We start from the raw sequence: 16,554 nt of genomic DNA on the forward strand, positions 1-16,554 counted from the left end.
CTGCAGGTTGGAGAGCCATGTATTGGGTGGGGGGTGTGGGTGGGAGGGGAGAGTGCGACTGGGATCAGAGGCAAGTTCACTGTTCCTTAGCTTGACCCTGACGGCAGGACGGTGGCGGGGGGAGGTGGGGGGTCAGCTGATTTAATATTTAAATAGTTGTTAGCCCAGATTGTTATCCTTTTCCATGATTGAGTAGACGTTCTTGGTTTGCACTTTGACTTTTTGCTTTCTTAATAAGGGCCGCCAAAGTGTAGAAGGGACACAAGCCATCGCCGTGCATTGGCTGTAACCCCTGTTGCCATGTTGCCATGGGAGGGCCTTGTCGTGTAGGCTGCCATTCACAGGATATGGCTTCTTCACAGGAGGCTGAGTGCTTGTGTGTGTGCCCTTTGGCAGAAAAATATGAGTCAAAGACTCCTGAGGCAGAGGTTACTGCTCTGTTGTTGCAATTAACGGACGGGTGCGTGCATGCACATCTGGTGTCTGTTCCAGTAGCACTCCCACACGGGAACATGCCATTATCCCATCCCACAATCCTTTTCCAACTGGTGCAATAATGAGATGAAAGATATTGTCTGCAATTCTGTCGAGTGCACAGGATACTGGTGAGCCCCAGTGTTGGGCTAAGAACAGCGTTGTACTCTTTAAGGCCATAAATGTGCTGGAAACAAATAAGAGAAGTTTTGCTAGATGATGGACAGCGGACAGAAGGGGTGAGTGGTCTGGTGAGGTAAGATCGGAGAGGTTGGACTGTATCCATTAGAATTTAGAAAAGGGAGAGGGCAATTGAAACGTACAGGTTCACTCTTTTCCCCTCTCCCATCAGGCAGGAGATACAAAAGCTTCAAAGAGCTGCTCATCAGGCTCAAGATTAGCTTTTATCCTGCTGTTGTAAGGCTATTAAATAGTTCCTATTGCAACGAGATACTCTTGGCCTCACAATCAACCTTTTTATGATCTTGCAGCTTATCGTCTGCGGCCTGCACTGCACCTCCTCTGTAGCTGATGCACTTCACATCCTGCACTCTGTTACTGTTTAACCTTGTACTGCCTGGACACACTGTGGACATAATCCATTGGCACAGTATGCAAGATAGGCTTTTCGCTGTATCTCAGTAGATGTGACAATAAAAATCCAATTCCAATCCGCAGGCACAAGTAGCCAAGATGTTTCCTTTTGGGAGAATCTAACATTAGGGGTCACTGTTTAATAATAAGGGCACCCATTTAAAGTAAGTGAGACAAACGAGTTCTTGGAAATCCATAAAGGGTGCTTGAAACAGAGCTTGAGCATTTTTAAGGTGTGCCTAATCCTTGATGAAGAGCTGAAGGGTTTTTTGATCCGTGCAGGAACACTGAGTTAAGCTTGCTATAAAGTTAGCCATGAGAGGCTTTGGGAGAGGTTTGAGGGGTCAGGAGGAACTCCTGATTTTTTTTTAAAATACTAACGTTGTTTCTTTTGTGTGGCTGGGTAAATAGATCGTGAGCAGGATTGTCAGAACCCTTCCTGTTGTCTGTTGATGCTTGCCACCGACATGGCTGTTCGGGGCAATAACTATAATGTACTGGTCAGATTTTGGAATTGTTTAAAAATCCTTTGAGGAGATGTGCAGATGCTGGGAAACGATATACAGGAGGCCACCATTCAGGGCCCCAAACAGTTCTTCCAGGTGAGGCAACACTTCATCTGTAAGTCTGTTGGGGTCATCTACTGTATCCGGTGCAGCCTCCTGTATATCGGCGAGACTTGTGATAGATTGGAATACCTCTTCACCGAGCCCCTATGCTCTGCTAAAAAACGGGATCGCCCGGTAGCCACCCATTTCAATTCTGCTTCCCCTTACCATTCTGCCATTCCAGTCCATGGCCTCCTCTACTGCCATGATGAGGCCACACTTAGGGTGGAGGAGCAACAGCTTTATATTCCATCTGTGTAGCCTCCAACATAATGGCATGAACAGCGATTTCTCAAACTACTGGTATTTGAACTCTCCCACCCTTCACCAGTACCCCATTCTCATTTACTCCCTCTCATTTTATCTCCTTACCTGTCCTTTACCTCCTGGCGCTCCTCCCCCCAGCTTCCCTTTCTTCCAATGTCTTCTACCTTTTCCCATCAGATTCCTCCCCCCCCCAGCCCTTTATCTCTTTCACTAATCGACTTCCCACTTCCCCCTCTCCCAGTTTCACCTGTCACCTACCACCGTGTACTACTTCCTCCCCTCCCCCCCTCCTCCTCACCCTAACTTAACTTTTTTCCCAGTCTTGATGAAGGGTTTCGGCCCAAAGCGTCAACTGTTTAATCTTTTCCATTGATGCTGCCTGACCTGCTGAATTCCTGCAGCATTTTGTGCAAGAGTACATTATCTGCTTGCCAGTGGGTTCTAAGGGCTATTACAGAGTGCTTTTTATTCAGGAGTTGCCTCTGAGTGATAATGAATCTAACTCAGCATGCCAGGTGTTGTTTAATGGATATGAAAGGAAGGCAGTCATGAGGGTGAGTGTAGCATTATTTGACTGCAGTGTCCTTCCTTATTGCAAAAATGATAGATCTGTCCTGCCAGAAGATTGATTCCAACCTGGTCCACAATCTGGATTTATAGATCATCAGTGTGCAAGGGGAGTTCCTAAAATGCCTCTAGTTAACTCCTTATGCAATAACTTAAATCCTTCCTTAAGGGAAGAGGTGAGAAGTTGGTAATGGAAATTGCAAGAGTAGTACAGGCCATTTTGCCCAGCAGGGTTTCCTCGTCTTTATGCTCCTCATTAGCTTCCATGCACTCTTATCTTTCCGTTTCTTCAGTATTCCCCATTAATCATTTCTTGGGACCTGTTCATCACAGATATTGACTGCAAGGGTTCTTGAACCAAATGGTTTACTGGTCTGTTTCAGAGGGCATTAGACACCTGATCACACTGTTGGGTCTGGAGTCGTATACGAGCAAGATAGGGTAAGGATGGTATTTTTTTTCTCTCTGGAAGGATGTTAATTGAATAAACATCCCGTAAGGCATGGTACAATAGCGTAGCGCTCAGTGCAATGCTTTACAGTGCAAATTGCTAAATCGGTGCTCGATTCCCTCCACAGTCTGTAAGGAGTTTGCACGTTCTCTTCGTGACTGCGTGGGTTTCCTTCGGGGTCAGGGTTCAGGAGTTGTGGAAGTGCTACGTTGGCACCAGAAGCGAGGGGACGTGTGGGCTGCTCTGCTCCACTCTTGCTGATTTAATTTCGCAACAACGATGTATGTTTCACTGTGTGCATACATCTACCGATGCTTCTGGACACATCATCAGTGATGTTCCTGGAATCATCGGGTGTTTCGGGTCTTTCAACGTCATACACCCTCCTCCAGGTGACCCAGCCAGGGCAGATCAGACCCCAGCTTGTGTCCAGATGGCTAGCTACACATGGCTCCCCTCTCTTGAGCCACAGCCATCTTGAGGCCCTCTCTGCCGCATCAGAGGTATTGCGGATGGCTCTCCTCTTCCTCTCTCCCTCAATCCCCAAATTGTGAAGTCTCTGGCTAAGGAACGGGCTGCAAATCCCCTACAACCAATTTCCACTGGGAGACACATCGCTCTCCATCCAGCCTGCTGACAGTTGCTGACCAGTCCTGTGAACTTCGAAAGCTTCCTTTCAGAGTCCTCTTCCAAGCGATCTTGACTCTGATTCCTGAACTGACTCTGCAGCTGCGGCCCATGGCCATCGGCACTCGCCCCAGTGCTGAACTGGGTCCGTGGCTGTGGACTCTCTTTCGGCGACTCTGCGGTTAATGATCTGTGTATTATTTGTTCATGCTTTCATTCTTTGCACAATTTGTTCTTTTTATTCACACATTGGGTGTTTGACAGTCTTTGTGATGAGTGTTTCTTTGTTTCGTGACTGCTTGCAAAGAGATGAATCTCAAGGTTGTTTATGATAAGAATACTTTGATAATGTATTTTGACTTTTAACTGTGAATGATAGGACCATAAAACATAGAAGCAAAATTAGGCATTCAACACATCAAGCATGCTCTGGCAGCCCATCATGCCTGATCGTGGATCTCTCTCAAACCCGTATACCTGCCTTCTCGCCATATCCTTTGGTGCCCTGACTGATCAGAAAACGACCAACTTCTGCTTTAAGTGTATACGTGGACTTGGCCTCCACCACAGTCGGTGGCCGAGCATTCCACAGATACACTACTCTCTGGCTAAAAGATTGCCCCTCAATTTTGAGGCTGTGCCCTCTAGTTCTGGATACCCCACCATCGGAAACATCCTCTCCACATCCACCCTATCTAGTCCTTTCAACATTCAGTATTCAGAAATTTAATGAATTTCTCATTCAACATTCAATGAGATCCCCCTGCAATCTTCTGAATTCCTGTGAGTACAGGCCCAATGCTGCCAAACATCTTGGCTGGCACAAAATGCATGCTTCTGACATTAGTTTTCCCCCTACCCATGCAAGGAACAATGGACAGGGTGTGATGTGATGTCCATATGATGCTGCTTTGTAGTGTTGCTGCTGAGTTGGGATAAACCTGGTCTCCGGTGATCAGTAAACTTCTGGTAATAATTGCCAAACTCACCATGGATTCCATGTGAACTAACCTGGACAAGCTACCCATGTGAGGAACCTGTCAAAAGCCTTAAGTCCAAGTAGAGAAAATCCGCCATCCTGCTCTGTGCTTGTTTAGCTCAGCTCTTCAAAAAAAAACTAGTCAAATTTATCAGACATGATTTCCCATACTTGAAGCCATGCTGGCTATTCCTAATTAGTCCTCGTCTTTCCAAATGCCGATAGATAGCTCCTCTCAGAATCTCCTGCAGTAATTTTCCAAGAACTGTGATGGGTTCATTGGTCTGTACTACCCTGGTTCACTGTCTGCCGTTTCCAGAACTGGAAATGGAGGCACTTCAATGTGCACTCCGTTAGGTACACCTGCTTGTTAATACAAATATCTACTAATCACGTGGCAGCAACTCAGTGCATAGGATCTCTGAGGTCAGTTGTTCAGAACAAATATCAGAACGGGGAAGGACGTGGTCTACGTGACTTTGACAATGCAATGATTGGTGCCATACGGTGTGATCTGAGTATCTCAGAAACTCCTGGGATTTCACACACAACAGTCTAGATTTTACAGAGAATTGTGCTGTTAACAAAAACACATCCAGTGGGCAGCAGTTCTGAGTACGAAAACATCTCGTTAGTGAGAGAGGCACCTCCTGTACCTAACACAGTGGCCAGTGACTGTATGTAATGGATATTCTTGCGTAATTATGGTTTCATGGGTGCCAGTCACTTGTATAAATAGTCAAAGTGTCAGGTCTAAGGATGTGACAGTGTGTATCAATATTGAGCTAGTGATAGCTCACTCCTTGTCATCTGTACTGGAAATACTCGCGTTTTAGAGCAGGCTCTCTGGATTCTTCTGAAGAGGGATGAAACAGGTCAAGGCAGTAACTCATTAAGCTTGATTTCATAGGGACAGTACAAAGGAACAGTATAATCGGATTTGCTTCTTCCAGTCAATATAACTTGTCTTACATAATGGAAAATAACAAGTATGTTAGCACAGTACACTCTCCCAAAACATTAGGGAGTAATGTTACTTGGTGTTAATTGTAATTGGCTCCGCATGTTAACTTGGAGCAGGGGTTCCCTATTTTTTTTATGCCATGGACCCCCACCATTAACTGAAGGGTCTGTGGACCCCAGGTTGGGAATCCCTGACTTGGAGTCATAGAGTATGAAAATGGCCCCATGTCCGAGTCCATGTCGACGGTCAACCGCCCATTTGTACTAAACTCGCTTTACTCACCCAACTTCACTTCCCAATTTTTGACTGCCGCGCCGCTGTTGTGTTCATCTTTCTGTTCACAGGCGGAAAAGGACAAAAGGTTTTCCAGCTCAGTGGTTATATGGTTATTGTTAACAAATTGCTCAATATTCATAGTTTTGATTCACAACAGCGTGTTACCCTGTGTTACATTTCCCAGCTTATGGTGATGCACACCACTTGAGAAGATGAAATTCCATTGAAATGCACTTGCTGTTTCTTTGTATTTCTGACGAAATCTCTATTGCAGAGTTTTGAGCATCTGTTTTGATCAAAAGGAGCACGAGCAAATGCACTGAAGCTAAACCTTTGAATTCCCACCTTTGGTTTTGAAGCCTTCCCTGGTTTCACCCTTTGCTGTAGCATGCACTGAGTTTTATCTGTCCCATTCCCTGGCACGTTCCTTTGATTTTGTACAGCTGGTGGGCACGGAGAGTAATTTTCTAAAAGTGCCCTTCTATTCTGGGCCGAAGTGTTCTGCTCAGTGCCTGCTTAATGAAGGAATGTGCCGAGTCCCACTGCCTCAGGAACTTTAGTCAACAACTACTCTGCTATATCCAGGTTTTGTGTCCTAAATATAACGGCTTCTGTGTCTCATCACGTGTTTCATTTGGGAGAGCAGCTTTGGAGTTGCTAGCAGATCATTAGCAGACAGATGCCGTCACTGAGTGTTCTGTCTGGCTGGAGAAAGCCCACGATGAGTTCTCAGCGATGGGGCAGGCTGTCAGCTGAGCCAGTTGTTTAGTCTGTCAGAGCTGATGCAGACTGCGTTTCATCGAACATACTTTGCTTGATGTGCTCCGCCGTTGCGTTTCTTCAGAGGGCTAAAGCATTGTTCACTCTGAGGTGATTGATGGTCGTCTTGGCAATGCCTTAGCATTCGAAGGTGGCTTGCTTCCATTTCGGTTCTGTAGGCTCTGAGGTGGCTGATGAGGCCAAAGTGGACACTGCCAACTCTCGCAGATGGTGCTGGGAGCTAAGTAATTTGACAATCGAAAGAAACAAATGTGCCGATGAAAACTGAAAACGGGCTAGGCCGCACCTGTGGGAAAAGATCACAGAGCAGTGCAGGAATAAGCCCACAATGTCTGCACTGAACATGATGCCAAAGTAAACTAAATCTCTCCTGCTGACGCATGATCCGTATCTTTCCATTCCCTTCATATTTATCTGCCTATTTAAAAGCCTCACGTACACCTCTCGTATCTGCTTCCACCACTCTCCCTAACAGCATGTTCAGGGCAATAACACCGTGTGAAAAATGATCCTGCTCCTCTTCTTAACATGTCCTCTTGTATCTGACATACTATTTGTGATAGAATCTGAGCACCTTCTCTCTCTGTGCCTCTCATAATATGAGCTTCTGTTGGGTTTCCACTCAGCCTCTGCAGCTCTGGAGAAAAATAACTCAAGATTGTCCAAACTCTCCTTATAGTTCATACCATCTATCCAAGGCAGCATCCTAGCAGACCTCTTCTGTACCCTCCCCAAAGCCTCCACACTGCTCCAGCAAAGGCTCAACCAGAATTGCCTGCAATAATGCAGCCTAACCGAAGTCCTACGCAGCTGCAATATGATTTCTTTAATCAATGTCCAGGCCATTGAAAGTGAGTCTGCAGATGCCTTCTTTATCAACTAATTTACTTGTGTGGCCACTTGAATTAACATTTCAGGTTGAAGAACTTTGGGGCATTCCTGGAAAAGAAGGGGCAGTGACTTGCAGAAGTGACTCCCCTAGATCTGAGGAAGGATCTTTGACCTGATTCACAGCTTGTTTCTTTTCTTTAGCAAGTTCTGTCTTTATTGTGGCTTCATATCAAGGTACCCACGTGAGAGAATGATGTAACTCAATAAGTGTCCTGGATCTTCAAAAGATATGATGAAACTCTGCATGCATGCAAGACTTCAAAAGAGTTAAAGGTGATGAAGTGAAAACCATTTGTATTAAGTTATCAGGTGACTGCAGGCTACCTTGACAGAGTAACGTTGATGAAATTGGTGACTGGGAAGAAACAGGCATAGACCCATGAAGATCTAGAGGTTATGGGTCTAAAAAGAGACTGAGGACAGGAAGCCTTGGAAATATCCAGCCGCTTGAAAGGGCTTCCTTTAATATGACTTTAAAGCTTTGGTGGTATTTGGCAGGGCCAGAGTGTGGGACATTGGGAAGGAGAGGTTGGGGTTGCAACACCATGCAGTAAACTTTTATTTTGGTTCTTCAGTGTGACTGTCAGTACAATAATAACCATATAACAATTACAGCATGGAAACAGGCCGTCTCGGCCATTCTAGTCCGTGCTGAACGCTTACTCTCACCTAGTCCCACCTACCTGCACTCAACCCATAAACACCCATTCCTTTCCTGTCCATATACCTATGCAATTTTTTTTAATCTACTCTGATTTGCCTCAAAATAGCAAGCAGCTCCTCTTCAATCTGTATAGTTTCCATGAACTCACTACTTGTTTGACTTAATTCCATTGACTCCATGCCAGTTTCTTTAGTAAATACTGACACAAAAAAACATTTAAGATCTCCCCCATTTCTTTTGGTTTCATACACAGCCGACCACTCTGATCTTCAAGAGGACCAATTTCATCCTTTACTATCCTTTTGCTCTTAACATACCTGTAGAAGCTCTTTGGAATGGGCCTTGAATTGCTGGTTATATCTTGATCCTAGTACACGGCTAAATGGGCTGTGAGAACAGGCAGGATTTTGTCATATTGATCTGGGATTGGAGCAGCAAATGGTCCCCATCAATTCTGCATGGTCTTCTGTAAAGGGTGATGGTTTTGGATTTTTACACTTTGGTACTGATACCAGTCACTGAGCTGTGACTGCCAGATTAGCATGGTGGAATGTAAAGTCTCGGTCCGACTCTACAATCATGTCCTCCAAACCGTTGCACCCAGCTGTCGCCCTACAAACTCTTATTTCCTCAGTTATGGCTGAATAAAGAATATTATAAAAACAAAGTTAGAGGTACGGGTATGGACTGAAATGTGCATAAATACATACCAGCCTGTATTTCCAATGTAAACAGGATCATAAGATGTGGTTTGTATAGTGGAACGAGTAAGGGAATCAATAGAGAAGGGTCGGGAGCCTGACAAGAATTGATCTGATTAACTGCCTAAGGGAAGACGCTTTAAAACGTGTTGCTGATTATGTCTAACAGTGACCATATGGTCATCGAATTTTCCTGTATTTGGCTATTTCCTATTTAAGGTCCATTATAATTGTACTGAGCCTCTTTGTTCTCCAAGTTACCTTGCTCCCTCTTTTTTATTGCAGGAGTACAGACATCTGTTTTGATCAAAAGGAGCACGAGCAAATGCACTGAAGCTAAACCTTTGAATTCCCACCTTTGGTTTTGAAGCCTTCCCTGGTTTCACCCTTTGCTGTAGCATGCGCTGAGTTTTATCTGTCCCATTCCCTGGCACGTTCCTTTGATTTTGTACAGCTGGTGGGTACGGAGAGTAATTTTCTAAAAGTCCCCTTCTATTCTGGTCCGGAGTGTTCTGCTCTGTGCCTGCCTAGGGAAGGAACATGCGGGGTCACACGCCTCAGGAACTTTAGTCAACAGCTACTCTGCTAGATCAGGATCTTGTCTGATAACTGTAACAGCATCAGGGTTTTTAAAAATCATCTATTTGATCTGGGAGAGCAGCTCTGTAGAACGCTTCGGAATTGCTTGGTGTTCTAGTAAATTATTAGCAGACAAATGCCGTCACTGAGTGCTCAGTCTGGCTGGAGAAAGCCCAGTGCATGATTAATTCTCTCCAGCGGGGCAGGCTGTCAGCTGAGCCAGTTCTGGATGCCAAAGGAGAAAGGAGCCAGTTCAGTCAGGGCCGCTGCAGACAGTGCTTCAGTGAACTTTCTTCGCTTGACGTCCTTTTCAATTTTGTTTCTTCAGAAGATGGACTGGGGCGTTCACCACGATGTGATCGTAGTGATAGGTGGTCATCCAAGGCAGTCCCTTGGGATTTGAAGCTGACTTGCTTCCACTTAATTCTGTAGGTTCTGAGGTGATTAATGAGGCCGATGTGGACACGAGGCAAACTCCCTTGTAGACAGGGCCGGTGGCTAAATTTTCTTGACAGTGGAAAGCTCTGCCTTTGCTAGAAACATGTGAGAACTGAAAATGCTCAGCAGATTAGGTGCACCTGTTGGAAAAGATCACAGATCATTGGTGCCGGAATAGGCCCATGATGTCTGCACTGAACACAATGCCAGAATCTCTCCTGTCTCTCCATATTTACGTCCCCATTGAAAGCCACTGTCATACCTTCCTCCACCACTTCCCCGGCAGCCTGTTCAAGGCAGGTACAGCCCCTGTGGGGGTGGGGAGGAAGCAAGCTTGCCCTGTACACTACCTATAAACATTCATCCTCTCACCTTAAATGCGTGCCCTCTAGTATTAGACATTTCTACCTGGAACAAAGATTCTGCCTTCCTCTCCACGCCTCTCAGAATGTTGAGAACTTCTATACGTTTCCCCTCAGCCTCTTGCGCTCTGGAGAAAGTGCTCGTTCATCAACCTCCCCTTGTCGCCCATCCCCTCTCATCCAAGCATCCAGATAAATCTCTTCTGCACCGCTTCCAAAGGCTCCACGTCCCCCCTTTAAAGGGTCAAGCAGAACTGCCCGCAGCACTGCAGCCGACCCGAAGTCCTACGCAGTTGCATTAACTGATCTACTTGTCTTGCCACCTGAATTAACATTTTAGGTCAAAGAGCCTTGTGACAATCCTGGAAGAGAAGGGGCAGTGACTTATGGAAGTGACTCCTCTAGTTCTGTGGAAGAATGTTTGAGCTGACCCACAGATTGTTTCTTTTCTCCAGTACGTCCTGGTTTTTTATTATTATGGTGGAATATTAAGTCACTCACATGAGAGAATGATGTAGCTCAACCTGTGAATATTTGACTTGAATCTAAAACACATTGAGACATAGAGCCAGCGTTTTCCCTGAAGGCAAACTCTCCCAGGTCCTGGACCCTTCAGTGAAGTGAAGCAATGAGCAGCGAGTTACTGGGCGGCTGTCTTGACGGAGCACAGATGGTGACATTGATGAATTTTGTGGCTTGAGGACAAATGGGCAGTAACCACCTACAGCATGGTTCCATGGAGATTCAGAGATTGCAAATCTAAACAGGGACTCGGGGCAGGTAGCTGTACACACGTCCAGCATGAAACAGCACCCTCTTGTATGACTTTTGTTGCTATTGGCAGTGACAAGTCTGGAACAATAGCAGGGAGAGGTTGTGGTTGTATTGCAGTGTGGTTAGCTTTATATTGGTTCCTCAGTGTGGTTGTCACTATGGTGGTGGGCTTTGAACTGCTGATTGTATCTTGATCTCAGTAAGCAGTCTGCTGGGCAGTGTGATTGGAGACTGCAGCAACAAATAGTCCCCTCCCTGCCTTGGCCCTTCGTCCCGTACCCCCTCCACCTCACCCTCTGCCCAGTCCTGCCTCTGTGCCCAACTCTGTGATTGGGTCTTTCTCTCTTTCTCTCTCCCTCTCCTGCCTGTCTATCTCTAGCATAACTACAGATATTTACACACTTGACTGACTTTATCTGTGCCTGTTTTCTCCTCATTCCATCTGATGCCCAGCAAGTTTTTATTCACCAGTTGCTGTGGAACAGAATGAATTTTGCTCAAATATTCCTTCTGCATTGTCTTTTATAAATCCCTCTTGACATATCAGCATGATTGAACACATTCATTACTGCCCTTGCACAGCGAACTGATCTCACACAAGAACATTTTATGGACAATTTGAGTTGGTTCCCGGCTGTTTCACTGACCATCACATCTCACTATAAGGAGCTGGCATTTTGAGATGTGTCTTTTTAGGCCCTCGATCCTCTGCGTTTCTCCTGTACGAGCGTTTTGTCCACCCCACCTTCTCCTCACTCGTCTTTACCAATTAATTCCTAAACTAATAAATCTTGCCCCAGCTCTTGCCCTTCCCCGCGCTCTCTTGCCTTTTTATTCATTTCTTGCTCTTAATTCAATGCTTTGAACTCTTTGGCAGAAACTTTGGCCAGCTCTCCCCCTCTGAGTTTTTGTTTCTGTGTCGGCCAGCTTCAGTTCAAAAGGCAATTTTCTGTTTTCTCAAGGAAGATTTATGCGAATGCTGTCTGGGCTTGTGGGCCTGAGTTTATTGGGACAGGTTGGGAAGACTGAGAATTCATCACTTGCAATGTTGGTGACTGAGGAGTGATCCTCGAGCTGCAGATGAAATAATGAGGGGACATCGATAGTGTGGATGCACAAGGCCATTTTCCCCAGTGAAAGCCAACCAAGCACTGGACAGTTGGGTATAATGTAAGAGAGGAAAGGTTGAAGAGATCTGGGGACAACAACTTCACACGGGGTGAAGTACATGTGTAGAGCAAATTTCAGAGGAAACGGTTGAGGTTAGGTCCAATAACACTTCAAAAAGCACGGACAGGAATATGGGCCAAACATGGACAGGTGGGGCTGGCTTAAATAGGCCTCTAGATCAGCATGGACTTGTTTTTCATGCTGTGTCTCTGAACTGGTCTCTTGCTAGAGTGGGAGGGCAACAAGTCCCAGTTTCCTGTTTCTGTGACTGACCCACGTCCTCTGAGTTTTGTTAGATCAGGGACTAAATTGTCATGTTTTCTTATAGTTTAACTTTCTTTATGCTTGCTGATAAGTTTGTACAATCCCCTGTTTGTCTGTAAATGCTCAGTGGATTTTTGGTAATCTGATTTTGTATTTTTTTTGTGGTTTCTTTGTGTCACACCATAAATCAAACTGTCTCATAGGTGTTTCTTATCAAGGCATTTCCTCATCAGTCTAGTTTTCAGTAGAAGACCACCAAAATCCTTTTGTTCTCTGACTTTGTCCTCTTCCTTCGGTTTTTACTTACAATGCAATGAAGTGGTTGCTGTTGTTTCTCTAATATGATGACCTAGTAGAAGGGTGTAACCACATGATTTATGCCCCATTCTTGACTTCTGGACAATATTACCTGCAGATTCAACACCTTGAAAGCCACTGACCATAAACTGTCAGTGCCGAGTGAGTTGTTTTGTTGGCATCTAACCCTGTTTAACATTGCAATCTGAACTGCCGTACTGCAGCACAAAGCACACACGCGGTTCCTCTACCTCTCGTGAAGGTGGATGGCTCAGAGACTACAGAGAGAAAATTGCCTGGGAAACTGAGGTAATTCATAATTTACGGTGCACTTCTTTGCGCTAAATGGCGGATGACATATTAACTTTTGTTCTTGGGCTCGGGGCTGCTCAGCTGGTAGCTGAGGAAGAGAGGGAGTCAGAATCTGAAAAGAAGTTTATCCTGTGCTGAGTCGAAATGTCTGATCACAGGAGGGCTGCCTAAGCTGCCTTCTAAGGCTTTGAAAATCCTAATGTTGGATGTGTGGAATGTGCAAGCTATTCCTTTAAAGTCCATGAATGACTCCATCCGTCACGGGATCTTAGTAGCAAGAAGTGACTTGTTGCCTGCTCTTTCATCTGGGTGGGAGACCATTCTTTGTTGGCCCCCTCTTTGACAAGTGATAAATCAGCCTCCAAATGTGTAGCCCAGGTTACATGCTGTGTGCTTGACCTTTTCAATTCCTTTGTTTGGCATGTTCATGTACCAGGGCCGCAGGATATTGCAGAAAGTAGTGAACACAGCCCAGTCTATCACAGAAAACAGCCTCCTCTCCACTGCCTGTTTGTGCTTTCCTCTGCCTCGGCAAGATGGGTAAAAACCACTTCTACCCTAGCCATTCTCTCTTTCCCCCCCTCTCATCAGGCAGGAGATATAAAAACTTGTGAAGACTCGAGGGTAGTTTCTATCCCACTGATAATGACTCTTGACCAGTCCTTCCATACAATAAGGATGAACTGTTGATCTCGATCTATCACATGCCAGTCTTTGCATTTTTACTGCACTGCACATTGTCTCCAAACATAACACCCCGTTCAGTGGCTACTTCAGTAGGTGCACCTGTACATAATAAAGAGGCCACTGAGTGTATGTTTATGTTCAGAGATGTTCTTTCGCATACTGTCACCTTCCTGTCAGTTTGAACCAGTCTGGCTATTCTCCCCTCGACCTCTCTCATTACAAGGCATTTTTACCCACAGAACCGTCACTCACTGGATTTTTTTTTGTTTCTCACACTGTAACTTGAGAGACTCCCGTTTCTGAAAATCCCGAGGAATCAGCAGATTCCGAGATACTCAAACCATCCCCTCTGGCACCAACAACCATTCCACAGCCAAAGTCACTTAGATCACATTTCTTCCCCGTTCTGATGTTTGGTCTGAGCAGCAACTGAACCTTTTGGGCCATGTCGGCATGCTCTGATGCATTGAGTTGTTGCCACGTGATTGGCTGATTAGATTATTTGCTTTAACAAGGAGGTGTACATAATAAAGTGGCCACAGTGTATATTCTGCAATCATAGAAACATTGAAAACCTACAGCACAATACAGGCTTTTCGGCCCACAAAGTTGTGCCAAGCGTGTCTCAACCTTAGAAATTACCTAGGGTTGCCCATAGCCCTCTCTTTTTCTAAGCTCCATGTACTTATCCAAAAGTCTCTTAAAAGACCCGATCGTATCCGCCTCCACCGCTGTTGCCGGCAGCCTGTTCCACGCATTCACCACTCTCTGTGTGGAAAAAAAACTTACCCTTGATAAACCTGTGTCCTCTTCTGGCAACCATTTCAGCCCTGGGAAACAGCCTCTGACAATCCACTCGATCAATGCCTCTCATTCTTTGGCTGTTTTCCTCTTAATACCACCTTGGTGTACTTGTGTTTGAAGTGATTTGTCTGGATGGTGTGTAAAACAAAAGCTTTCACTGTATTTTGGTACCATATCGAGCAGCTTATGCTCACATGCAGTTTGATCAGTCCAGCCTGACTGTACCCAACCTCTGCCCCGATTAGTAATTTAAATCACTGGATTAATTAGATGTAAGATGTCTTATTAGCAACACAGGTTCTTGTTGTTAATGGCTGAGCAACTGATCTAATGAAAACAGACAGCTTAAAACAGGCATGATTTTAAAAACTGCTACATGCCCGCCTCCTGGATCAGCACATGTACCTAGTCAGCGTCCAAGGAGAGGAGAGATCAGCTATCCTCTTCACACAGGTTGTAACAAATGTACATTAAAGTTCAAAGTAAGTTTATTATCTAAGTATATATATGTCCTGAGATTCATTCACAGGAAAATAAAGAAACAAAATAGCTTATGAACAACTGTACATAACAAAGGCGGACAAACAACCAATGTGCAAAAGAAGACAAACTGTGCAAATAAATAAATAATGAGAACATGATTTGTCTAAGTTTAGGTTCTGAAGCCAATTCAGTGTTGAGGTAAGAATGATCAGAATTTCATTAGAATTGAGTGTTAAGCAACATTGTTTCCTTGGGAAAATGAAACAAGACAGTTTAACAGCCTTTGGAAGTAGACAGTGGGAGATAGCTAGGCATTTGAACTTACCCACGAATATGAGGAAGGTTTTTGTAACCTGAGATGTTGCCTGAAATAGTCAATAAATTTTGACCTGCAAAAACCTGCAAACGATTTGTAATCTAGCTTTCCTTATACTGGCGGGGAGTTCACACTTTGCTCATTGATTAGTAGATGCTGTCACCACCATTTGGGAATGATTAACGGGCTTCTACGCTTAAAAAATCCTTTAGTATGAGTGTCCATTGAGTAAAATGACCACCACACCTAGCCTCAATACATTGCAATGTGTACACATCCATTGCTTATGTACTGAGCAGTTTTCTTGGTTTGTCTCCCGTCCCATCATCACATCTGGAGATCTCTCCACTGCCTCCAACCACTGGACAAATGTGGTAGTGTTGTCTAACTCACAGAGCAGATGGCAACTTGCGGACATGTCCTCTTACTTACCCCTCGACTCAGGACCCCAGTGACCGAGGTTGTTGCTTCTCATGCCGTCGGAGGCCAAATCACATCTGGAGATCTCTCCTCCACAAACTCCTGCCTGTCCAAGTGAAGGGTCTCAAGTGAATCAGCTTTATCTACTATCACTTAGATATGTTGAGAATTCTGGGGGGTTTTTGGCAGTGAAAGACAAAAGAATTACTGTAAAAAATTAAATTAATGCAAAAAGGGGATCCTGAGGTGGTACTCATTGGTGTATGGACCATTGGTGATCTGCTGGCAGAGGAAAAGAAGCATTGTTGAGTGTGCATCTTCAGGATCCCGAACCTCTTCTTTGATTGTGATGAGAAATGGTGTTTTCCAGATGATGAGGACCCTTATTGATGCCTCTTGAGGCACCAATGTTTGAAGATGTCTTTGGCGTGGAGGGTTGTGTCGTAATGGAGCTGGTGGAGTCTGCAACCATTTGCAGCCCTCTTTCAATCCTGTGCAAACCTCGACTGTCCATTTCCCTCCATGCTGAGTTCTTCCAGCTTTCAGGACATAGCTGTTTAGTTCCCTTCTCAGTGCTACGCCTCACTGTGGTGTATTCTCTGGGGTTCAGCCGGTCTGATCTCAATCAGCAACTAAGCATAGCATGTAAGCGGGTCAAGTTACAAGAACACACAGCGATGTTGGGAAAGGAATTTTATGTCTAAAACAAAAAAATTCCATCGTTAAGTCCCTGTTCCGGCATGCCTGTACAAAGCACGGCACTGTTTTGTTCATGCTTGCTCGTGCCCAGCACTGAAGGTCACAG

At 45.0% G+C, this 16,554-nt stretch overlaps 1 protein-coding gene across 6 annotated transcripts in view; it reads left to right on the forward strand.

The window, feature by feature from the left end:
- large1 (LARGE xylosyl- and glucuronyltransferase 1) overlaps positions 1–16,554 on the forward strand; it is a 402,029-nt gene that overhangs the window by 124,395 nt on the left and 261,080 nt on the right. The window lies entirely within an intron of this gene.

Source organism: Hypanus sabinus, chromosome 8 (genome assembly GCF_030144855.1).
Source record: "Hypanus sabinus isolate sHypSab1 chromosome 8, sHypSab1.hap1, whole genome shotgun sequence".
NCBI lineage: Eukaryota > Metazoa > Chordata > Chondrichthyes > Myliobatiformes > Dasyatidae > Hypanus > Hypanus sabinus.